Source organism: Pteropus medius, unplaced genomic scaffold (assembly GCF_902729225.1).
Source record: "Pteropus medius unplaced genomic scaffold, Ma_sr-lr_union100, whole genome shotgun sequence".
NCBI lineage: Eukaryota > Metazoa > Chordata > Mammalia > Chiroptera > Pteropodidae > Pteropus > Pteropus medius.
The window spans coordinates 1,307,179-1,334,704 of NW_024355695.1; the positions used below are offsets into that span (position 1 = coordinate 1,307,179).

At 33.4% G+C, this 27,526-nt stretch overlaps 2 pseudogenes; both read left to right on the top strand.

The window, feature by feature from the left end:
• Positions 1–1,535: 1,535 nt before the first annotated feature.
• LOC120599882 (60S ribosomal protein L15-like) overlaps positions 1,536–27,526 on the top strand; it is a 55,262-nt pseudogene continuing 29,271 nt past the window's right edge.
• LOC120599895 (uncharacterized) lies at positions 26,464–26,582 on the top strand (annotated as a pseudogene).

Consider the following 27,526-nt stretch of genomic DNA (forward strand, 5'->3'; position numbering starts at 1 on the left):
AGCAGTTACAGGCATTTTTATGATATAAAAAATACATGACAATAAGAAATGTGGTACTGATTAAACAAGAAGCAGTTAAATTTTACTGAAACTCAGAATTCCATGCATGAAATTGCAAGAGGAAAAGCTGGAAGGATCATGAAGGGACTTATAATCATGAATAGAGAATGGAATTTATCCTGAAGAAAAAATGGAAAACAATGAAATATTTAAACAGAAAATGAATATAATATGTCTAGCAGTTTTGTTTGTTTGTTTGTTTGTTTTTTAAGATTTCTCCAGATGCTCTAGGGAAATAGTTTGGAGGAGATGAAGAATGGAAGCAGGAAGATGAAAGTGATAGCTACTGGAGTACCTTAGGTAAGAAAGATATATTAAGGTTGTAATAAAGATGGAAAAAGTGGACAAATTTTGTATCTTCTAAGGTAGTACTAAAAAAAATAGAGCATTATTAAAATTTTGTATCTGAAAATAAAGAGAGAAGTTAAGAATGATTTTAGGGTTAGTGGATTAATTTTTGTGAATTCATGTCATTTAGTGTATCTTGTTTTAGCCATAAGAGTTTGTTTTAGATTGTAAGTCTGAAAAGTAAGAGTCTAGAGCTACATAATGCCAGGATCTGTTGAGGAATATAACAATAATCTCAGATATAACAAAATTAGCTTTCATATTCCTCATCGCTTCTGTGGACTAAACATTGTGTTTTGAGACATATTAGGTTTAATTTTTTACTAAAATAAATGTGGCTCATTCACAGCCTTCTATATCTTGATAGGTGAATTGTCTTGTATTCTGTATACAATGAGAATCTAACTGAAATGTTTCATGAAAGCGGGTGATAAATCTTGTGGAAGATAATAAGGGTTTGAATTATTAAAGTAATGGTAAAAGTATTACCAAGAAATGTGTAGAAGGCATTTTGAGAGGCAGAGTAAATAGAATATGGTCGTACCAGAATATGGCAATGACAGATGCTTTCTAATGAAGCAAAAAGGGCACCAAGGAAACACTTTTGACAGTAATATGGTGCTTAATCAATCTGCGACCCTAAATATTTTAGTGGAACATGACCATATAGAATCATTTTTAGTACTAATGTCCTTATGAGTATGGAAACATCTTTTAGGTCTAGCTAAATTTGACAACATAATTTTTAAATTAAATGTTTTTTTTTATTAAAAGAAAAAAAAACTTGCATTGAAGTCTCTTCAAAGGCTTTATGAGTTATTCATGTATCTGAGACACACCTTGTACTTTACAATGAAGAAACAGGGAGTTTTTATTAACAGATGGAGAAAGTTCTCTATAACAAGGAAATTTTAGGCTTTAAGAATTATGATAACTGTGGGAGAAAAAAATAGTGTAGATGATAGAGGCTTTGTTCATCCTTCTCACAACCACATCAAAGTTATGACAGAAATACGAAACAAACAGCAAGTAAAGTTCCCTGGAATCAGAATGAATAGAAGCACTACAACTATGGAGAAAAACAATTAATCAACCTGCAGTGGTGGAAAGTAGGAGGGAGTGAAGACATGAAGCTGCTGAGTCCCCAGCGGCTGAGTGAGACAGGCTGCTGCAGCAGTACCTGCAGACGCCTCTTAAAGGAGCTGAGTCTGCGACCAGAGTTTCCTGGTGATGAACCTGCTCACTTTAAGCACCAGCACAGGGTCAGCTGCACAGCGGGCACCAGGAATTTACAGAGGGACACTGAGTTGTCAGAGTGAGGGCCGGAGGTGAGGCTTTCTCCTAGGCATGAGTGCTGGCGGCATCCATTGGTCCTCCGTTGAGCCTTCTCCACTCCCAGCACTCAGAGTCAGCGTGCCACCATAGCTAAGACATCACCAAACTGGATAACAGAAGTCGCTCTGCCCAGAGGAAACTTCTCCTCTCCAAACTCATGGCCCCACTCAAGCCACATTCAGTTTGTTCTCAGCAAGTCTGGTGCTCCCTGCTGAGACAATTCCAAGACTCACACTGGTGGCAGCTGGCCTTGGTTTCTGGTGTGGTTTCTAGAAGCAAGTATAATCACAGCATCTGCAGATTGTTTACTGAATCCTAACAGGTGTCCCTGGAAGGAAGTAGTCCGGGGTTAAACTAGGCCTGCAGCTAGACCCCTCTCAGGACTGTGCCACTGGATGCCTACTACACAAAGCCACACTAATAAGATGAGGAGACTTAAGAGCTTTGCTTAGTATATAGAAACAGTCACAGAAAGGCAGCCAAAATGGGAAGATAAAGAAGCAGAAACCATGAGAGAACAGAACAGAAGTCCAGGAATAATAGAGTCAAGCAATCTAATAGATGCAGAATTCAAAATACTGGTTATTAAAATGCTCAATGAACTTAGGAGAAGTATAGATGAACTCAGTGAGAACTTTAACAAAGAGATAAAAGACACCAATGTGAAAATGGAAGTTATAAAAGGGAACCAGTCAGAAATGAAGAACACATTATCTGAGATGAAGAGAATATTAGAGGTAATCAACAAAGTGGAGCAAGAAGAGGATTGAAACACCAATATAGAGGATGGGGAAGCCAAGGACACTCAATCAGAATGGCAAAAAAGCCAAGACTATAATTAATAATTTGGAGCTTATGGGACACAATTAAGTGTAAACATATTCGTGTCATAGGGGTACTTGAAGGAAAATGAGAAGTTGAAGAGCTATTTGAAGAAACAATGATGGAACACTTCCGTAACCTGCAGAAGGAAATAGACATGCAATGCCATGAAGCTCAAAGGATTCCAAAATGATGAACCTAAAGGGGCCCATACCAAGACACGATATAATTAAAATGCCAAAGGTTAAGTACAAGGAGAGAATCTTAAAAGCAGAAAGAAAAACGCTGTTAGTTACCTTAAAGGGAAACCCATAAGACTGGCAGCTGATTCCTCAAAAGATACTATTCAGGACAGAAGGGCTTGGCACAAAATATTCAATGTCATGAGAACCCAGGATCTGCAACCAAGAATACTTTATACAGTAAAACTATCATCTAGAATTGAAGGACAGATAAAGAGCTTCCCAGACAAAAATAAGCTAAAGTAATTCATCAACACTAAGACAGTATTACAGGAAATGTTGGTGTGACTTCTTTAAGAAGTAAAAAAGCATATATCAAAAACATGGATAAAGAATGGTAATAACTACATTCCTATCAACAAGTACCTCAAATGGAAAAGAATTAAGTGCTCCAACCAAAAGATAGAGTGGATGAATTGATAAGAAAACAAGACCATTACATATGCTGCCTATGAGAGATTCATTTCAGATTAAAAGATACAGACAGACTAAAAGGAAGGGGATGGAAAAAGACATTTCCTTGATTGACCTAGAGATTATTGCGCTGAATGAAATGGGTTGGATAGAGAAAAACACATATGTCATGATTTAATGTACATGTGGAATCTTAAGAACAAAATCAACAACAACAACAAAGGTGGAAACAAACTCATAGATACAGAGAATATTTAGAAAGATACTAGATGGGAGAAGTGTTGGGGGGACAACAAAAAAAATGGCAAAGGGATTAAGAGGTACAAATGGATAGTTGCAGAATAGACAAGGAGATGTAGAGTGTAGCATGGGGTGGGTGGTTAATAATGTAATAAATATGGAAGAGAGAAGAGGGATACTAGATTTAGTGGGGTGATCACTTTGTGAGTTATGTGGATCTCTGATCACTTTGCTATACAACTGAAACTGGTATATTATTGTATGCCAACTATAAGGAAAGAAAAACTCACTGAATTGTACAATGTAAATATAAGCAACTAATCGCTATTATATTTCATTAAAGACAAAAAATGAACTGCATATTGAAGAAAAAGAAGGAAACGTGAATCCATTTGTTCTTTCCAGCGTTGTTTACAATAGCTATGGAGACCACCTAGATGTCCACCTAGATATCAATGGATAATGGATAATATAAAGGTGGTTCATATTTGCAATGGAATATTACTCAGCCATAAAATAGAATAGTAATTTTTCCAACTGCAATGACATAGATGGACCTGGAGTGTATTGAGTGGAGTAATTAAGACAGTAGAAGATAAGTATATGTGGAATGTAAAGAACAAAATAAAAAAAAAACATACAGAACAGAAACCAACTCATAGATACATACAGAGTACATTTTGAGGGTTACCAGAAGAGAAGGGTAGGGGGATGGGTGAAAATGTTGAAGGGTTTTAGAAGTACAAACTGGTAATTATAAAATAGTCATGGAGATATAAAGTGTAGTATAAGGAAAATACTTAACTATGTTGTAATAAATATGTAAGGGGGAAGAGGAGTACCAGATTTAGTAGGGTGATCACATTGTGAGTTATATAGAACTCTAATCACTGCTGTAGATCTAAAACTAATGTATTATTGTATGGCAACTATAATTTTAAAAAACTCATTGAATTGTACAATGTAAATACGAGCAAGTAATTGTGTATTATATTTCAATAAAGCCAGAAAAAAAAACCTATAAAAAAAAAGAACTGTGATAACCTAGGATAACTCTAAGGCTACTGTTTCAATATTAATTTCTTACCTTAGTTTCGCATGAGAATAATAGAGGAAAGGATAAGGGGAGGTAGATAAGGGTAAAAAGTGTGAAATATATGGCGATGGAAGGTAATTTAACTTTTGGTGGTGAACATACAATGCAATATACATATGACATATTAAACTCTACACTTGAATCACATATAATTTTATTAACTAATGTTACCACAACAAATTTAATAAAAATAAATTAAATAACATAAAATGCTGTTGCCTAGGTACCACCTTTATAAAGTCTCATGTGAGGCTTGGGCATCACCATTAAAAACAGACCAAAACTTTGCCTTAGGTTTGGCAGTGATCTTTTAGATACAATACCAAAAGCATGATCCATGAAAAAATTATAAGTTGGACTTCAGTAAAATTAGTAACTTAGGCTTTGTGAAAGACACTCTTAAGATAATAAGAAGATAAGGCATAGGCTTGGGGAAAATCTTTGCAAAATGCATATCTGTTAAAATACCGATATTCAAAATATACAATGAACTCAGAAAATTCAACATAAGAAAACAAACTAATTAAAAAATTGGCCACATATCTGAAGAGACACCTCATCAAAAAAGATATGCAGGTGTCAAAGAATCATGTGAGAAGATGTTCAATATTATATGCCATTAGGTAATTGCAAATTAAAATAACAAGATACTACTACACACCTATTTGAATAACTAAAATTCAAAATACTGACAACAAATGAGAATGTGGAGCAATGGGAACTCTCATTCATTGCTGGTGGTAATGAATTTGTCACAGTCCCTTTAGAAGACATTTTGATGATTTCTTATAAAACTCAAAACACTCTTACTATATAATCCAGTAATCTTGCTCCTTGGTATATACCCAAAAGCTGAAAATTTATATCTAGACAAAAACCTGCACACCAGTGTTTATAGCATCTTTATCATAACTGGCAAGATGCAAAAGCAATAAAGATGTCCTTCAATAGTTTAATGGATAAGAAAACTGTCGTACATCGAGACAATGGAATATTATTTAGAGATAACAATAAATTAGTTAGCAAGCCTTGAAAATACATGGAGTAATATTAAAAACATATTTCTATGTGATAGAAGTTAACCTGAAAAAGCTATACATTTCATGATTCCAATTCTATGACATTGTAGGCAAGGCAAAACCACAGAGACAGTAAAAGGAGCAGAGGTTGCCAGAGGATGTAGGGGAGTGAGGGAGGGACAAATAGTTGAAGCACAGAAGATTTTCTAAACAGTGAAACTATTCTCTATGATACAGTAATGATGGACATATGTCATAACACATCTTTCAAAACCCATAGAATGTGTAATACAAAAAGTGAATTTTGATATAAACTATGGATTTTATTTAATAATAATGTGTCAGTATTGGTTCATCAGCTTTAAGAATTGTATCACACCGATACAAGATGTAAATAATCAGGGCAATTATACAGAAGTAGAAGGAGTATGTGGAAACTTCCTGTACTTTCCTAATAATTTTTCTATATACCTAAAACTACTCTTTTTAATATTTTTAAAATTTTTCAATTATAGTTGGTATACAATATTATATTACTTTCTGGTGTAAAAAATAGTAATTAGATATTTTTATAACTTACAAAGTGATAACCCTCATAAATTTAGTGCCCATTGGACACCATACATAGTTACTACAATATTATTGACTGTATTCCTTATGCTATGCTTTACATTCCCATGACTATTTTTGTAACTACCAATTTGTATTTCTTAGTCCCTTCCACTTTTTCACCAACCCCTCAGCTATCCTCACATCTGGCAATCTTCAAAATGTTCTTTGTATCTATAAGTTTGTTTCCGTTTTATTTGCTTATTTTGTTCTTTAGATTCCACATATAAGTGAAATCATATGGCATTTGTCTTTCTCTAACTTACTCCACTAAGCACAATACACTTTAGGTCCATCCATGTTGTTGCAGATGGCGCGATTTCATTCTTTTATTTATTATTTACTTTTAAAGCTGTGCAATATTCCAATGTATATGTGTATCATCTCTTCTTTATCCATTCATCCATTGATAGACACTCAGGTTGCCTCCATATAGTGACTATTGTAAATAATGCTGCAATTAACATATGGATGCACATGTCACTTCAAAGTAGTATTTTGAGTTTCTTTGGATAAATACTCAGAAGTGGAATTACTGGGTCCTTCTTTACCTCTTGTTATAGACTTCATTTTAAAGGTAATTTTGTTTGGAATAAGTATTACTATCCCAGATTTTTTTATCATTTTTATTTTATTTTATTTTCATGAAATATCTTTTTCCATCTCTTTACCTTCAGTCTGTGTGTCCTTTGATCTGAAGTGGGTCTCTTGTAGGTAGCATATGTAAGGTTCTTCCCTAGTCACCTAAGCCAGGTGCTCAAGGTGTGTCCATTGTGTGAGTTGTGTGTTCCTTCCTGTTGTACTTGAACCTTGGTTGCTGATTGGTTGTGAGGATTGGCCAGTGAGGGGTTGACCCTATGGAGCAGAGTTTGCTTTAGCAGATCTCTGATGCCTGCTCATTCTGCTTTCAGGTGTGTCCTCTTTAAATGAAGCCCTGAATGGTGCTCATACTCCAACTCCAATCAAAGCAGGCTACCAAGCATGCCACCCTAATGGGCTCCTGGGAGGAGCCCAGGAGCACGCCAAATTTAGTTGCAGGCTGTGCACTTCTGGGCCACCTGGTAAGAGTCACCAAACAATATGTGGATGGTTGCCACCCATTATGAGCTTAAATGTGCCTCTAGAGGCCATTAGTGGCTGCCATTAGTACCAGGGTTGGGGTTGCTTAGCAATAAGTACAGGACACGCCGAGGTAAGTTGCTGCTTTTTTCTGGGATTTTCTTTTTGGATTTTGTGAGCCTTCAAGAGAATTTTAGGAAAGTTTCCAGTATGAGCCAAGACAGGCCATTTGTATGAAAAAAAAATTAAAAAGCCTGGAGTCAGCTTGGGCGGGCCCACAAGTTGGTAGGGGTGGACTCTCAGAGGATCACCTGGATGAGGCCACCTTTGTTAGCCCGATTGATGGAGACTCCGATATGGTGGTATTCTGTGTCCACAAGTTAGGAAGGGAGAGGGCTCAATAAAGGAACAATGACTTCTGCCAGAACTTCTGTCTGAGAGAAAGCTGCCCCTATAGTACTTGCCCTGAAGCCAGACAACTCAGTTTCCCCCAGTATGTTTCTGTCATCTTTCAAGCTGCTGCCCCAGTGCTGGAGTTCAGACCGAGTGAGTCTATCACTGAGTAAGTCTGCACATGGGCCCATTAAGAGGTTAGTCTGTGACTCCTGCAGCTCTCTGTCTCACTCAGCCACGATCTCCACTGGTTTTCACAGCCAGAGGTTGTGGGGACTTCTCTCCCTGGCACTGGAACCCTGGGCTGGGGAGCCCAGTGTAGACCTGGGACTCCTCACTCCTTTGGGGGCACCTCTGCAGCCAAGATAAACCTCCCAGCACTCAACTGCCACACACAGTTGTGGGATCAGCCCATTTCATGTCTCTGCTCTTCTACCAGTCCCGAGGTGGCCTCTTATATATGTCCCCGGTAGTAGGACTTCTGTTCAGCCAGACTTTCAGCAACTTCCAATGATGTTTGTTCTGTAGTTTAGTTGTAATTTTGATGTGGTCATGAGAGGAGGTGAGTACAATGTCTCTCTTCTATGCCATTTTGACTGGAATCACTAAAACTACTTTTTAAAAAAAACTCAAAGTCTATTAATTAAAAAAAAAAAAACTTTTTAGATTATTCTACTGTGATGTCATGCCGGAGAATCAATGAACTAAAATATCTAATTTGGGATCTGCAGGAAATTTGGAGCAATTCATTAGAATATGGGGCACAGAAGAATATGGAGCACAGAAGCAGTATTGGTATAAATGATGGAGTCGTGTACAGCTGTACCCAAACTTTTTGGCACCAGGGACTGGTGCTCCTATGAGAATCTAATGCTTGATAATCTGAAGTGGAGCTGAGGTGGTGATCTTGGAGATTGGCTGCAAATACAGTTGAAGCTTTACTCGCTTGTCTGCCACTCACCTCCTGCTGTGTAACCTGGTTCCTAACAGGCTATGGACCTGTACTTCTCTGTGGACTGGGGGTTGACGACCCCTGGTATAAGATATTCTTGTTATGAATTGCCAGTGATTAATTCAGGTAGAGATTCTCAGAACACATTTATTTATTACCTTCTGTTATTATGTTTCATATAATATTTCAGATTAATAACACTTACCTAACAACCAGTATCAACGCAATATTTGAAATGTCAATCACAGTTTAGTATTTAAACGCCTAATGGATTTGAAAGAGTTACTCAAAGCAAACTTCTAATTAGAAATTATTGCCAGTCTCAAGTTTCTATCCAGAGCAACAGGGCTTAAATTCTACCCCTGCTTTGTCTGTAGATATATAGTTTACCACAAAAGAATATGTTATCCCTTGATATGCAATTCTTGAAAAAGAGGGAGAGACACAGAGAGAGAGAGAGAGAGAGAGAGAAGAAAAAGAAGGAGGAGGAGGAGAATGAAGTGTAGGAGGAGAAAAGCACTAAAAAGACTCTTTGATATTTGACATAAGAAAAGCATACATATGCATAGGTGAAATACACAGTACTAAACAGAGTAAATGAAATGTATTCCTCCAGAGACAGAAGTATTTCCTAGGTAACGAAATAAAACTCGGTTAAAAGATTTTTTTTTCTTATTACCTCCTTAAAAAGCTCTACAATTCTTTTCAAAGCAGTGAAGAACTGCATTTTTTAATTTTTTTTTTAAATTAAGTTTATTGGGGGTAACATTGGTTAATACAATTATATAATTTTCAGGTGTATATTATCATTTGACATTATTCACTGTGGCAAGAACTGCATTTTGGGTTGTTGGTTTCATTCATCTTTTCCCTTGATTCACATGCTCTAGCAGTTCATCACAATCCAATCATATTTTTGGAGTTTATATCCCAAACTCTTACTGAAAAATGATGTGAATTGGTTTGCTGAGATAAGGCTAAAGTATCTTTCTTATCATTTCTAAAAACTAAAGCTTTCAGTCACCTAAGGTGAGATCATTAAGATTTTTCTGTATCTACAAAATGAAATGAAGGGAATTGAAGTAATTATTATACAATACACATTTTAATCCTTCCAATATATATGCTTTGAATATATTGAAAGGCCAGATTCTGGAGGCAAAAATAAGTGTTTTAACATGAATTAGCTGGAAAATAATTTTGTCTTTGTCACTTTGTATGTAGAGATCCAGTGTCTATTCAATTTTATAGTGTGGCCAGCTTTACATGGAAAAGATATAATATAGATAGCTGTTTACAGCAGACATGTGGTCTAGCAATATTAGTTTTAAAAGCAAATTTTATTTTAATATTGAGTAAATATATATGTATATACAAATGTATATATTTTATATATGTGTATATATATGAACATATATATGTATATATAAATGTATATATAAATTGCTCCAGAAAATTTATGTTGCTTTTAACCATCTTTCCTGTTTAAGACTATAATAAAATCATTACATTTATGTCAGAAAATTTTTTTCCAAGTTTACTTCTCTTTGTTGCAATTTCATCTCTATCCAATATCTATCTTTGTTGTTGCTTATCACTCCTCCTTAGATTATAAATATTCCTTTAATACCTTGTAATTATCTGACTTCATATTTTGTTTAAATTTTTATCTTGAATTATAGATTTACAGAATATTGTAAAAATGTCTAGGGAGATCCTGTGTACCCTTTAGCCATACTCCCCAGTATTAAGGGCATACAAAATTCTATCAAGACCAGGAAATTGACATTAGTACAATCCATAGAGCTTATTCAGATTTCATCAATTGTAAAAGCACATTTTCATGTGTGAGTATGTATAGAGTTCTAGACAATTTTATTAAATGAGTAGCTTTGTGTAACAATCACCATGATCAAAATACAGAACTATTCAATCACCACAAGTATCCTTTGTTCTTCAAAGCCACATCTATTCCCATGCCGTCCCTCCCTTCTCCTTAATCCCTCCCTAACAACAACTAATCTGTAATGCATATCTAAAATTTTGTCATTTTAAGAATGTTATATAAATGGAATCTTACAGTATGTAACTTTATGAGATTAGCTTTTTCACTCAGCATAATTCCCACTGAAATTCACTGGAGATGTCCTATAGTTATTTCTATTTATTGCTTAGTATTTCTTGGTATGAATATGCCACAATATGTTTAAACATTCATCAGTTGAAAAAAATTTGTGTTGTTTTAAGTTTCTGGTTATTATAAATAAAGCTAGTATAAAATTATAATTTTACATTTTTTACATTAAAGTCTATAATCCATTTTGAATTTTTTTATATGATATGAAATTTTAGGTAAAAGTTGATTTTCTTGAGCTATAGGTGTCCAAATGCTCCAGCACTATGTTAAATTTTTTTCTTCCTCCACCAAATTGTTTCTTTGCCTTGTTAAAAATAAGTTGAACATATTTGTATAGATCTGTTTCTGGGTATTTTATTCTGTTACATTAATCTATATATTCACCCCTCTACCAACACCACACTCTTTTGATTACTGTTGTTATATAAGCCTTAGCACTGAGGAGTGATTCCTCCCACTTCATCATTATCAACATTGTTTTACATACTATATGTCCTTTGCCTTTCCATATAAACTTTAAATAAGCTTATCTACATATACAAAAATAGTTGCTGAAATTTTGATAGGAATTACATTAAATCTATAAACAAATTTAGGGAGAATTGATATATTTACTATGTTGAGTCTTAAACTCCATAAACATGTTAAATCTTTCCAATTATACATCTTGTGCATGTTTTGTTAAGTTTATAACTAAGAATTTAATTTAAAAAATTATATATGGTATTGTGTGCTATTATCTTGATGAAGTCATTGGTTCTAGGAGGTTTTTTTAAAAATATATATACTAGAGTCCTTGGGATTTTCTATGTGGCTGATCAAGTTATCTGCAGATAGAGACAAGTATGCTTCTATTTTACAAATCTGTACATCTTTTGTTTATTTTTCTTGCCACGTATAACTTGCTAACTAGAACTTTCAGAATTGTTATGAATAAAAGTAAGGAAAGCAGATATCTTTGCCTTGTTCTGGTTCGTAGTAAGTATGTTGATAGCTCTAGGATTTTTAATTTGTTTTTTATTGATACTTTTTATCAAGTTGATGAAGTTCCTATATATTTCTAGTTTGCTGGGAGTTTATATCATCAATGGATGTTGGAATTTGTCAAATGCTTTTTATCTGATAATGGATATGATCATACAATTTTCCTTCTTTAGCTTGTTGGTATTGATATTTGATAATTGAGCCAACCTTGCAATCTTAGAAAAAAATTCCACTTGCTTGGCTATGATATATAATTCTATTTATTCATTGTAGTAGTAGACTTGCTAATATTTTGGTGAGTTTTATTGCATCTTATGTAATAATAGATATTAGTTGGTAGAGTTTTCTTTAACTGTTTTTGTCTGGCTTTGGTATTGGATTAATACTGGCTTCATTAATGGATTAGAAAGTGTCCCCTCCTTCCTTTTTTCTGGAAAAGAGTTGTGTAGAATTGGTTTTAATTTCATCTTTACCTATTCTGTAAAATTTTGCAGTGAAGCCACCAGGGGACAGGGGACTTTTTAAAAGAAGACTTTAAAATTATGAATTACCTTTCTTTAATGGTTATAGTGCTACTCAAATTATCTATTTAATCTTAGTTGAGTTTGGGAAGTTTTTAAACAGTTGGTCAATTCCATCTAAAGTGTCAAAGTAATGAATGTAACATTATTGATATTTTTTCCTCATTCTGCTTTTATTTTTTTATTTTTTAAATTTATTTATTTATTTACTTTGTTTTAATTGAAGAAATTATTTAAAATTTTTCCCCCATCTAACTCTCCTCTCCCCTCCGCCCACCCTCTGGTAACTTCTAGTCCATTGTCCATGTCCATAAGTCTCTGTTTATTTGTCTTGTTCATTTGTTGCTTTTAGGTTTATATCCCACATGTAAGTGATATCATGTGATTTTCAACTTTTTCTGTCTGGTTTATTTCACTTAGTATGATTTTAATGACTACAAATTCTATAGTGATAGTCCCTGCAATTCACAATGGTGACTTCTGTCTTTTCTCTTTTAATCTTTGTTTGTCTTGCTGGAAGTTTATCATATTTATTATTTTTTTTAAGATTCAACTTTGTTTTTCAGAGATCATTTTACTCCTATTTTCTAGTGTCTTAGGGAAAGAATTAAAATATATTTATTTGAGTCCTTTTCTCTTTTCTCTTGTATGGATTTAGTGCTATAAATTTCACTCTCAACATTGCTTCAACAGTATAGTACAAATTTTGATATATTGTATATTTGTTATCATTAAATTCTGATACTTTATAAAATTTAATTTGAGACTTCCTTTTGGTAAATGTTTATTTAGACAAATATTGTTTAATTTTTAAATGTTTGTCTTTAAACAAACATTGTCATTCTGTTACTGATTTCTAGTTTGTTTATATTTTATTCACAGAACATCTGTATAATATCAATTTTTACATTTTTGTTAAACTTTTTTATGACTCAGTATATGGTATATCATGGTAAATGCTTAATGAGTGCTTAGAAATGATATCATATTTTAGTGTGAAGGTATTCCATAAATACTAATTAGGTTCTGTTGTTTAGCGGCATTGTTCAGTTTTCTAAATCTTTACTTATTTTCTTTCTAGTAGTTTTATCAATTAGTGAAAGTGAGGTGTTGAAGTTTCTAACTGTAATAGTGAATTTATTGATTCTCTGTACAGCTCAATCAGTTTTTGCTTCACAGATTTTGCAGCTCTGTTGTTTGATGTATACATGTTTAGGATTTCTGCGTATTCTTGATGGCTTTATCCTTTTATTATTGTGTAATGTCTCTCTTCATCCCTAATATTTTTTGCTCTGAAGTATACTTTATCTGATATTAACATAGCTACTCCCACTTATTAATGTTTGAATTATATATATTTTCCATTATTTTATACTTGACCTACTTATTTCTTTGTTTGAAGTGAATTTTGTATAAATAGCATATGGTTCGGTCCTGGTTATTATATACTCTGCTAATCTCTGTCTTTTACATGTAAATTAATTATTGATATATTATGCATAAAGCTACCATTTTATTATTGTTTGTTGTTTCTTTCTTCTGTATCTTGTTTCTTTGTTGTTCTTTTTTTCCTTCGCATGGGTAATTTCAATATTGTTTTTATAATTTCATCTAGATTTATTTGTAGCATTTTAAAAATATTAGTTTGTATTTTTTATCATGATTGCTATTGATATTAAAATAGAAAAATATACAAACATAACAGCATTGAGAACCACAGTAAATATGGCTTAAGAAACACATGAGTATGAGGATAGTCTATTATATGGATCTTTGGTATTATTCATTTACACGTTCTCCTTTTCCTCTCCGAAGTTCCAAACCCTCTTCTGTTTTCATTTTCTATCTTTTTGGAGTACTTTCTTTAGCCCTTTTAATGACTTTAAGTGTTTTTTACTTTTATTATATTTTATTTAAGTTATTGGGGTAACATTGAATAACAAAATCAAATAAGTTTCAAGTGTATCAATCAACAGAAAGTCATATATATATACTGTAATGTCTGTTCACCATCCAGAGTTATATTTCCTCACATCACCAAATATTTGAACTATTTTACCTCTGTTTACTTCCTCCACCTCCCTTCTCTCTGGTAACCACTAATCCACTGTCTGTGTCCATGAGACTCTGTTCGTTTGTCATGATCGTTTGTTGCTTTCAGTTTTATCAGATATAAGTGATATCTTGTGGTTATCAATTTTTCCTGTCTGACTTATTTTCCTTAGCATGATTATTTCAAAATCAGTCCATGTTGTCGCAAATGGCAGTATATCATCTTTTCTTATGGCTGAGTAATATTTCGTTGTATATATGTATCACATTTCCTTTATCCAGTCATCAATCATAGAACACTTCGATTGCTTCTAATTCCTGGCAACCATAAATAATGCTGCTATAAATATCGGGGTGCATATATCTTTGTGGATAAATGTTTTTAGGTTTTTAGGATAAATATCTAAAAGAGGGATTGCTGGATTATATGCTAATTCAGTTTGTAGTTTGTTAAGGAACCTTCATATCGTTATCCATAGTGGTTATACCAATTTGCATTGCCACCAGCAATGTGTGAGGGTTCCTTTTTCCCCCTCTCCAACACTTCTTATTGAAGTTGATGATAGCCATTCGAACAGGTGTGAAATGGTATCTCAATGTGGTTTTGATTTGCATTTCCATAATAGCTAGTGAAATTCAGCATATTTTAAGATGTCTGTTAGAAGTTTGTATGTCTTCCTTAGAGAAATGTCTGTTCAGGTCCTCTGCTCATTTTTTTAATTGGATTGTTTTGTTGTTGCATTGTTGTTGTTTGTTGTTGTTTTTTTTTCTTTTTCCTTTTCTTTTTTTTTTTTTTTAGGTGTTAGTTGGTTCTTTGTATATTTTGAATATAAGGCCGTTATCAGAGTCATTGTTTGCAAATATCTTCTCACTATATGATGACTGCCTCTCTGCCTTCTTGATGGTTTCTTTTGCTGTGCAGAAAAGATTTTTAGTCCCAATCGCTTATTTTTGCTTTTACTTCCCTTGCTTTTGAGGTCAATTACATAAAATCCTCTCTAAGTTCGAGGTCCATGAGCTTAGTACCTATGTTTTCTTCTATGAGGTTTATTGTTTCAGGTCTTATGTTTAGGTCTGTGATCCATTTTGAGTTAATTTTGGTGTATATTGATAGACAACAATCTAGTTTTATTCTTTTGCAGGTGTCTTTCCAGTTTTCTCAGCACCGTTTATTGAAGAGGCTTTCCCTTCTCCATTGTGAGTTTTTGACTCCTTTGTCAAAAATTATTTACCCATATATATGGGGGGTTACATCTGGACTCTCGATTCTGTTCCACTGGTCTGTGTGTCTGTTTTTCTGCCAATACCATGCTGTTTTGGTTATTGTCACTTTGTAGTATAATTTGATGTCAGGCAGTGATGCATCTGAACTTGTTTTTTTTTTTTTTTTTTTATCCCCCTCAGGAATGCTTTTGAGTTTTTCTTTATTTGTATTTTCCAATTCTTTAATTTCCATTTGTTTTTTAATGTTTTTATTTTTTGCTGAAATATAATATTTTTAAATTTTCAAGATAATTTGTAATTGCCAGATGAAGTATTTCATAATGACTCATTCTCTACTAGGTATACCAATCTGGGTAGCAGAAGGACTCCCTAGGTTCCTTGGTGCCACTGGGGCATAGGTAACACTGAGTTTGCTGCATAGATAGTATTTTTCCCAGCCTGCTCTTTAGGCTGCCTAGTGCCAATGAACTTCCTGGTCAATCTCTGCCAGTTCTACTGGGGAGAAGAAAGCACCTACCTGGGCCACCTTCTGTCATTGGATGGGAGATTAATAAATGTTGTTTCTGAGTACTCTCTGCCACTAAATTTGTAGTCAGGATTCATCAGGCCTGGTTTTCTTCTAAAATTGAGAGACCACTAGGCCTGGACCATTTTTTCCCCCTGATTGTAGGCCTGAGAGACATGAGATTTTAATTGTCTTTTTTTTCCAGATGAATAGCTGGGAAATTCAATACCTGGATCTTCCTTCGCTGCTGAGTGGTGGGGCCAAGAGACAGTAGCCTTGCTGGCACCCACTTTACAGGCAGAGCTGATCTCTTCTGTTGTCCAATGATGAAGGAGGATGCAATGCCCTGCTATAATTCTGCTAGCACTGCCAGTGTGGGCAATGTGGCTCCATATTTTAAATTACTCAATTTTATCTCACCTTCAGTCTTCCTCTGCCTATATACAAAGTCTAATAGAGCTAGCCTGCAAATTGCTTTTTTTTTCTACATAAGGTGCCACATAATGTAGTTGATGGGAATTTCCCAAACTTTAATCTTTGTCTTATATGAAATATACTCTTTACATGCTGTAGGAGTGTTAGAAAATTATAATCTTATAAATTAAATTAATTTAGAACAATAATGCAGAGTTTTAGCCCACAGATGTCTTCGTAATAATAAGAAAAGTTTTCTCTTATAAACATTAAAGAAGGCAAGTTAGGATAAAATCTCTTCTGAAAATTTAAAATTTCTGTGATGCTAACTCAGTTGGTTTTATTAGAAAATGGACAGATTTATGTATGTACATTATTTTTTCAGATGCATGGTTAATTTCTTGGGAAATTACCTTGGGGAAAAGTTTATACCAATAATCTCTCTTGTCATCAATTGCCATTCTAAGATGTAGGCTATATTAACTGCATGGTTACACTACAGCTCATGAATGTATGTGCACATGTGTGTTTGTCCTTATGTGTATAAAATAATAATAATAAATGCAGAAAATAGTACTTATGTTATTCTTATGATGTTTTATATTACTAAATACCTTGGGAGTACATTTTTGTAGAATACATTACTGGCATATCTCACTCATTTCAGAATACTGAAATGTAAGTTAACTTATATGATATATTTGTTTCTAAAAATCTTTTTATATGCTTACTATGAAATTTACTATAAAATTGGAAAATTTTATAAATAAATTATATAGACTTTCTGATTCAGCAGAGTAATTTTGTTTAAAAAAATCACTGAATATTATGTTTTTCATAATGGACCTGAAATCTCAGATAAATCTTATTTGCAATTGCTAGTATACAAAGGTTGTAGCAGAAAAGTTTGTGATCAGATATAATTAATAATAATTGACAAACCTTTATTGAGCACTTAGTAAATACTAGGTGTAAGCTAAGAATGGAAAGATGGATAAGACACCGAGGATGATATTCAAGTGAGCAATTCTAATGTTTTAAACTAAATCTGTTCTATAATAGAAATCCTGGTAACAGACAATGCTATCCATTGGTTTTTCCTTTTCTCAAATATGTTGTGGAAACTTTTGTATGGAAAGAGAGAAGGCCCATCCATAACATGAGTATTGAATTTGAGCTCCGCATTCTGAAACACCTTTATGATATTAAAATACAGTGCTAGAAATGAATATTTTACTGAGCCATGAACTAAGTTTTTTTCTTTGCTGGCTATGTGTGTGTGTGTGTGTGTGTGTGTGTGTGTGTGTGTGTGTGTGTTTGTTTCTTTGTTTTCTTTTTATTTTATTTTATTTAATGAGAAAGATGCTACATCCATAATATTAATGGTATTTTCAGAAGAGAAAATTTTTATAATTATATAATTCCAACAGAGCAGCTATGTTGTCTTGTATATTTCTTTCTCGTCCTCATCCACTTGCACATTTCCACATAATAACAATTTGTTGTACATATTGTTATGTTTTTTGCTTTGCATTTAAAGTGGTCTAACTCTTAATCATGTTTTATATTTTTATAAAATAAACATTTTTAATAACTATAACAATCTAGGATTCATGCAGGCATTTTTGTCTATAAAAAGTGAAACAATGAATTTAACATTTTTTCTCTCAGTTACCTGATTTTCTTTTATTGAATTTATTGGCATGACATTAGTTACCAAAATTATATAAGTCTCAGTGTATAATTCAAAAATACATCATATGTATATTGCATTATGTATTCATTTTATTTCAGATTTCGTATGTCATTTTCCTTGGGTATGCCTTAGTTGGGTTGGTATACCACCATTTTATAAGTGTAGGTTATTTACTGAATTCAAATGAGCTTAAAACTGAGTTTGTGTAGATAAATGGTTTTATTACCCAAAATAATCTTGAGAAACAATTATTTACATTGGACAGTCACTCAGAGAAATTTGGAGATGGGGCTTGGAAGTAATTTGCATAGGGACACTTGCTTACTTTTGACTACAGGATAATTTTCATAGCTTGAGATACTTTCCACTAAATCTTTTTGTACTTTTATCATATAAAATTTCTTTTAACTATGTTATTATTGTACAAATTAGATGCTATCACATTAATTAAATAGTGTTGGAAACAGGTCCTTAATTCAAGAGCAATAAATCACATATTTTCTGTATTTCACAACCATGGCATATAAGGATAATGTTAGTTACCAATGGTAGTGGAAAGTAATCTCTATACTTTTTTCTTGATTTTTGATAAAAGAAATAATATTTTTAAGCTTCATGCTGATGCCATGAAACTATTACTCAGTGGCTTATCTCACGTCAATTGAATGTTTCATTTAGGTAGAATTTATTAAGAAACAACTGCATCTATTATACTTGTCAATTGCAAGCTCTTCTTTGACATCTGATTGAGGCTTGTATTGTTTTCTTGAATACAAACTAAGAGCCAACTTTATAATGTCTTACGTCCTTTTCTGTAAATGAAAATTACTGGTTTTTATGGGAGCAAACTTGTATTTTAATAACAGAATGCATTTGCTTCTTTCAGATATACCATTTCAGGGAGATTAATTAGTAGGACTCTGATTAAAAATGCCACAGTACCTGCTCCTGAAAAATAGTGCTCCCTGCTGAGAGAGCCTTGCAGTGGGTAGAAAAGAACTTATAACCCTGTACTTGGAGCTTCTTGTTTCATCTGGGAGATAACATAATACATTTGAAAATGGATCTGAACAAATGTAAACAGAAAGACATTTGGTGCAATTTGTTTATCCTGAATTTATTATGTTTATATGTTGTATTATTGTCATGAGGGCTCCCACACCAAGACAGCCAACATTAACCTTGTATTCATACTTCATGGAGAGAGTTCTTCTTATTTCCCAACTAAAATCCTAATTTTATTTGTTTTTCTAGGAGCCTGATTGGTATTAAATATTTGACCAGGTGGGAAATGCTCTCTGTTCAAATTAATTGAATGTTTTTCTCATTTTCAAAAGACTATGAGATTCAATGATGACTGTGCCTTAGTTCTCTTAGCTTCGTCAGTGAAAACCAACTTGCTTTTTCAGCTATATTTATAGCAAAAATGAAATGAAATTAACAAGAACAGAGAAATTATGAGAGAATAAGGAGTACTAGAGGAAAAACCAAATGAGAAATGGTGGCCAGAATACATATTTGTTTGATTATTTTGACATCTATGATTTGTTCTACCAAATAAGATTGACTGCTAGCACATGTATATACACATATGTATATACACACACATATATATACATATATATTTCACAGGTATAATTTTTTTCTCCCCTCATGAAACCTCATCCCTGCTTTTAAGTACTTACAAAAGACCCACCGAATTGTTTAAGATAATCTTCCTTAAGGTCAATTAATTAGGGGTTTTAATTATTTCTGCAAAATACCTTTACATTGCAAAATACCTTTGTAGTAATATCTAGTTAATGTTTGATTAATTGTAGACTATTAATCAATTTGATTCCATTAATTATTAGAATTAACTAAATTAATGGACTATTATGATGACAAACCAAAATTCACTATACTAGGAATCCATAAATAAATATTTGAATGAAAAAATAAATGAATAGAACTACTTATTTCAAATACACTTAGATGTTTTAATGCTTTGCAAACTCATACAAAGATTAAGTGTTGCTTCCAATTTTCAAAAGACATTGAGAGTGAACTTAGTGCATGTGCCACTTATATTTTGGAACATAAGTTTGTAATGGAAGAATTTTTGTTCCACGACATACCATAAGCATCCTCGAGTTTTCTAGAAAATTGACTAATTTTAATTTGCTATTATCAATGCAACAGTATCTCCACTTGTCACTAAGCTATGTTAAATGAGAGCCAAGCATGTGGAAGGAGAGATTTCTCAGGAAGAAGAGAAAAATGTGATTAAGGGGAGAAGGTTTAGGATTTTATGCTTTTGGTCCAGTTGGATTCCTCTTATTATCTCCCAAACATTTAACTTCACTTTGTGATATATTTGTGAAAATTATCTACTGGGAGGTTTACAGATTAATGCTTAGCTTGCACTGTGCAGTGCTTGAATTATGTCTTGGATTCGTATTATAGAAAACCTGTGGCTAAGACCAGAGGGAGATTGGGTTGTAATAGACAACTGTGATTGCACAATTTACCAAGAACAGCAAAAGTCGATAAAGTCATTTATTGTAATTGAAATGTGTGCAAATGGTAGAAACTTGAATTTTATGGAAGAAAATATGCAGAAGAGTTACAAATGATAGAAGAAAATACTGTATGTAAATGTTTAATTTAGATTATTTAGAGTCATGTGAAACTTTTTATGATTCACCAATACTGGTTTACAATGAAGAATCCAAGGGTAAGCATTGAACTTTTAGAAGAAGAACCCAAGATTTCAGTTCTGCATGTATTTTGGCTATGAATTTTATAACCTAGAAAATGTACTTTTGATCTCAGCTTTTATGAGCTTGTGATAAAACAGAGTGATTTCATTGTAAGGATAGTTGTGCTCATCCCCAAATCATTATCAAAATCCATTAAACCAATTTTAACCAAATTATTCTTGTACTTTATAAAATGGCCCATTAATTTCAAGAGTAAGGACTAAGTGAAACAGATAACATTCCAATAGAAATATTTTCAACAGTTCTTTTTAATTCTCTGTAAGGAGATTTGATCTGAGATAGATAGATAGATAATTTTCTTACATAGAAAAGAAAATCTAATGTTATATTATGGAAATTATGGTTTTAGCCTCTCTCTACCAGACACACAAAGATATTTTTGGCTTGAAAAAGTCTAAATAACATATACCCACTGTATATATTTTGTTAAAACTTTATTATTATTATTTAATTTTAGGACTCTTTTTTTTTAATTAACTGATCAGATAGAATACAGAAAACAAAATTCTTATACTTTCTTTAAGAGTTATCTAAATTTATAACTATAAATAGATGGCATCAGTAACAAAAATAGTTCAAAATAAAAGTCCATCCAAATGAAGCAGAACTGTTCTGTTCAGAGAGATTGATAGGATCTTGGCTCTTAAAGGGTGCTTGACATTTCAGAGTCTCTGAAATTTTTGTTACAACTGGTTCAAGGAATAATAGTACACTATATGACATCTTGTGTATGTAGTGCTCTAGATTTGAACTAAACTTGGAAGTGTTTTAAGTTCTGAGTTCCTTAAAAAATGACAAAACAGAACACTTATAAAATCATACAGGACATAATGTATAGCTTAGTAATGGCTTCAGTTTGTCTTCCAGTTTCAAAGTTTAAAGAACAATTCCAACTTGCTAAAGTATTTTGATTCCAGAAGACTCAGTCCCACCAGTGTTAATTGATAGTCCTATATATACCATAAGGCAAGGTATGAGTCCTAAGATAAATGACATGGATCTCAGTTTCCAATTTAAAAAATAGAAATAATGATACCTGCACTCATGGAACACTTTTTCTTTTTTAGTTTTTGCTGTTGTTGTTTGTTTGTTTATTGGGGTAACATTGGTTAATGCAATTATATAACTTTTAGGTGTGCATTATAATTTTACATCTGTATATTCTGTTATGTGTTTACCACCCAAAGGCCAGTATCCTTCAGCTACCATAAGTTTGATCCCCTTTACCTCTTCATTCTCTGCCTAGCCCCCTATATTTGACTCCCTTTAACCATCTACCTACCTCCTCTTCCCCCACCCTAAACCCTCTGGTAACCATTAGTCTATAGACCATGTCCACGAGTCTCTATATGTTTGTCCTGTTCACTTGTTGCTTTTAGGTTTATATGCCACATATAAGTGATATCATGTGATTTTCAACTTTTTCTGCCTGGCTGATTTCACTTAGCATAATTATCTCGAGGTCCATCCATGTTGTCGTGAATGGCGGTATTTCATCTCTTCTTATGTCTGAGTAATATTCCATTGTATATACGTACCACCGCTTCTTTAGCTGATCATCTATCATAGGACACTTCGGTTGCTTCCATGCCTGGCCACTGTGAATAATGCTGCTATGAACATCGGTGTGCAAATATCTTTTTGGATATGAGTTTTCAAGTCTTTGGGGTAAATACTCAGTAGAAGGATTGCTGGATCATATGGCAGATCAATTCTTAGTTTTTTGAGGAACATCCATACTGTTTTCCATAGTGGCTGTACCAATTTGCAGTCCCACCAGCAGTGTATGAGGGTTCCTTTTTCTCCACAGCTTCTCCAGCATTTCTTATTACTTGTCCTGTTGATTATAGCTATTCTAATAGGTGTGAGATGGTATCATTGTGGTTTTGATTTGCATTTCCTTAATAGCTAGCATAGTTGAACTTCTTTGCATATATTTGTTGGACATTTGTATGTCCTCAAGGGAGAAATGTCTGTTCATGCCCTCTGCCCATTTTTCATTTGGATCATTTGTTTTTTTGTTGTTATTGAGTTGTATGAGTTCTTTCTATATTTTGGATATTAGGCCCTTATCAGAGATGTTGCTTGCAAATATATTTTCCCATTCAGATGGCTATCTCTTTACCTTGTTGATGATTTCATTTGCTGAGCAGAAGCTTTTTAGTTTTATATAGTCTCATTAATTTATTTTAGAATTTACTTCCCTTGATTTTGAGGTCAAATTCATAAAATCCTTTTTAATTCCAAGGCCCATGAGTTTACTTCTTATGTTTTCTTCTTCACATTTTATTGTTTCAGGTCTTATATTCAGATCCTTAATCCATTTTCACTTAATTTTGGTGTGTAGTGATAGATAACAGTCTAGTTTCATTCTTTGTAAGTGGCTTTCAAGTTTTCGCAGCACCATTTATTGAAGAGGCTTTCCTTTCTCACTGTATGTCTTTGGCTATTTTGTTGAAAATTATTTGCCCATATAAATATGGGTTTACTTCTGGACTCTTGATTCTGTTCCACTGGTCCATGTGTCTGTTTTGCTGCCAATACCATGCCGTTTTGATTACTGTCGCTTTGTAATAAAACTTGAAGTCGGGCAGAGTGATGCCTCCATCCTCATTCTTTATTCTCAAGATGGCTTTGGCAATTCAAGGTCTTTTGTGCTTTCATATAAATCTGATAAGGTTTTTTGTTCTATTTCTTTAAAAAATTCCAATGAGATTTTGATGGGGATTGCATTAAATCTGTATAATGCTTTAGGTTTCCATTATATAGGTTTTTCACATGTTTCGTTAAATTTATTCCTAGGTATTTTATTCTTTTTGTCGCAAATGCAAAAGGAATTTTTTCCACTTCTTTTTTTGACACTTCATTATTAGAGTATAGGAATGCTATGGATTTTTGAACATTGATTTTGTATCCAGATACTTTTTTGTATTTGCTTCTTGTTTCTAGTAGTGTTCTTGTGGAATCTTTAGGGTTTTCTATATAGAGAATCATGTCATCTATAAATAGTGATAGTTTGACTTCTTTGTTTTCTATTTGGATGCCTTCTATATCTTTCTCTTGCCTGATTGCACTTGCTAGGATCTCCAATGTTATATTGAATAAGAGTGGTGATAGAGGACAGCCTCGTCTTGTTCCTGATTGTAGAAGGAAGGTTATTAATATTTCACCATTAAGTATAATGTTGGCTTAATGTTTGCCATATATGGCCTTTATTATGTCAAGGTACTTTCCTTCTATACCGATTTTGTTAAGTGTTTTGATCATAAAAGGATGTCGTGTCTTGTTGAAGGATTTTCTGCATCTATTGATATGATCATATGATTCTCATTTTTTAATTTGTTTATGTGGTGTATCACATTAATCACATTAATAAATTTGCATATGTTGAACCATCCCTGGGATGAAGCCCACTTTATCGTGGCGTATAATGTTTTTAATATGTTGTTGTATTTGGCACACTAGTATCTTATTTAGGATTTTTTGCATCTGCATTCATGAGAGATATTGGTCTGTGGTTTTTATGTGTGTGTATTTGTTATCTTTACCACGTTCTGGTAGCAGAGTAATATTGGCCTCATTAAATGAGTTAGCAAGCATTGCCTCCTCTTTGATTTTTTGGAAGAGTTTAAGGAGAATAAATTTAAATCTTCTTTGAATGTTTGGTAGAATTCACTGGTGAAGCCATTTGGTCTTGGACTTTTACTTTTTGGTAGGTTTTTGTTGATTGTTTCAGTTTCCATACTGCCGATTGTTCTATTTAGATTTTCCAGTTCTTCCTGATTCAGTCTAGGAAGACTGTATTTTTCTAAGTACTGGTCCATTTCTTCTAGGTTATTAAATTTGGTGTTATATACTTTTTCATAGTATTCTTGCATGATCCTTTGTATTTTTGCGATGTCAGTCGTAATTTCGCCTCTTTCATCCCTGATTTTGTTGATTGGTGTCCTTTCTCTTTTTTCTTTAGTGAGTCTATCCAGGTGTTTGTCAATTTTATCACCTTTCTCAAAGAACCAGCTCTTTGTTCCATTTATTTTTTCTATTGTTTTTTGGTTTTCAATTTCATTTATTTCTGCTCTAATGTTGATTACTGCTTTCCTTCTGCTGACTTTAGGCTTTATTTATTCTTCCTTTTCTAGTTTTTTTTAAGATGAAGCATTAGGTTGTTATTTGGGCTCATTCTTGTTTTTGGAGATGGGCCTATAATGATATGAACGTTCCTCTTATGACCTCTTTCGCTGTGTCTCAAAAGTTTTGATATGTTATACTATCATTATCATTCATTTCTATATATCTCTAGATCTCTTTTTTATTTATTTTCTGACCCTGTTATTCTTCTGTAGCATGTTGTTTAATCTCTATGTATTTGTGGTTCTTCCTGATTTCTTTTTGCAGTTGATCTCTAGTTACAAAGTATTATGATCAGAGAATATGGTTGGTATGATTTCAACCCTCTTGTATTTGTTGAGGCTATCTCTCTGTCCTAGTATGTGGTCAATTCTTGAGAGTGATCCATGTGCACTAGAGAAGAATGTATAAGCAGCTGTTTGGGATAGAAGGCTATGTAAATGATGGGATATTTTTGAAGGTGAAATGAAGTCATAGAAAACTTTGAAAAATTTAATTCACTGTACAAATAATAATGTTGATAATACACGGCATCATTATCATCTAAGAATATACTTAGCAATTCCAACCCAATAAGGTGCAAAAAAGTATTTTTTTTATATGGAAGATGAAATGAGTAATTAACAATTCAATAAATATTATCAAATTATAATTTAGTAGATTGTGTAGTAGGCACTAAGCACTGGGGATACAGAAATAATAATACTAACACTAGTTCTGTGGCCTTGGGTAAATCATACACGCTCTTTGAAATGGTTTTCTAACTTATAAAATGAAAATTATAATTCCTATCTCACAATGACTTTGGTAGAATTAAATGGTAATTTATTTGCAAATGACTAATAAGAATTTGAAAAATATTATTTGAGATATCAGAAACATGGCAGAGTGAGAGATGTCTCTAGAACTCTCCCCTTGAAACAACAATAAGTTGAACATCTAAAACTCAACAAAAAAACACCCAACCTGCACATAAGCACATCTCAGCAAGGGAGCTGTGCATAAGAGCTACCACAGGTCAGAATCCCAGGTGTCAGTTGGTAGACTGGGAGAAACAAAGAATCTGTGTCTCACAGCCAGAGCTCCCTGCAAGAGGAGTGAGATTTGAGAATGTATAGCAGTTTCCTTGAACATCCCTTCCTGAGACAGCTATGAGCTCCGCATGGCCTGAGGCATTGCTGAGGCATCAGCGCCAAAAGCAGAGATGTGGGGATGGCAGAGAAGTGGGGACATTAAAGAAGCAATAGTTGATTATTACCAGCTGCATTAGAAAGCATGAGGCTGAGCCACAGCACCCATCTTCACCCAGAGGGACCCTCCCACATAGCCTCCAAGACTGAACACTGCAGAAGCCAAGGGAATCAGAGCAAATACTACCAAAACTGTGGCTAGCACTGACAGGAACTGTGATGGAGGATAGTGAGCATGATCGAATATTTATAAGAAAAAAGAGCTACGGCCATGTCATCCTGAATGTACTGGATCTTGTCTGATCTCGGAAATTAAGCAGGGGCGGGCCAGGTTAGAACTTAGATGGGAGACCACCTAGGAATACCAGGTGCTGTAGGCATTTAAAAAAGAGGCATTATTAAGATTTATACAAAGCACCTATCCAGGTGGCTTAGCCACCACTACTAGAAACCAAAAGAAAAACACCCTCAATGCAACAGGATAAAGAGAGACCTTTACATAATAAATCTACTTTTGAGGGGACAAAAAAAGAGGCAGAATACACTCCAATTAATGCCCTGATTCAGAAATAAACAAGTAAACACAATGAACAACCAACGTGACAAGGCAGCTCAGAAAGAAAGAGAAAAATCTCCAGAAAATAAACTTAATTTAATCCCAAATCAGCAGTTTATACATTTTCTCTAGTCCACATGGAACATTCTCAAGGATAGATCATATGCTGGGACACAAAACTAGCTTAATAAATTTAAGAAAATGCAAATCATACTAAACATATTCTCTGACTATAATGCTTTGAAACTGTAGAACAACTGTAAACCAAAAGGAGGAAGAACCAGAAATACATGGAGATTAAACAACACGCTACTAAAGAACAACTGTGTCATAGAAAAAAGAAAAAGACAGATTAAGAGATACATAGAAACAAACGAACATGAAAGTACAACATATCAAAACTTTTGGAACGTGGCAAAAGCAGCAATAACAGGAATGTTCATATCATTACGAGCCTATTTCAAGAAATAAGAATGAGCCCAAATAAACAACCAAACATTACATGTTAAAAAACTGAAAAAAGAAGAATAAATTAAGCCGAAAGTCAGCAGAAGGAAGGACATTATTAAAATTAGAGCATAATTTTAGTTGTGCTCTAATAAATAATAATAAATGCAACAAAGAGTGGGTCCTTTGAGAGGATTAATAAAATTGGCAAACCCTCGTCTAGACTCACTAAAGAAAAAAGGGAAAAGACACAAATAAACTTAATCAGAAATGAGAGAGTAGATGTTATGACAGATAACACTAAAAATGAAGGATCATAGT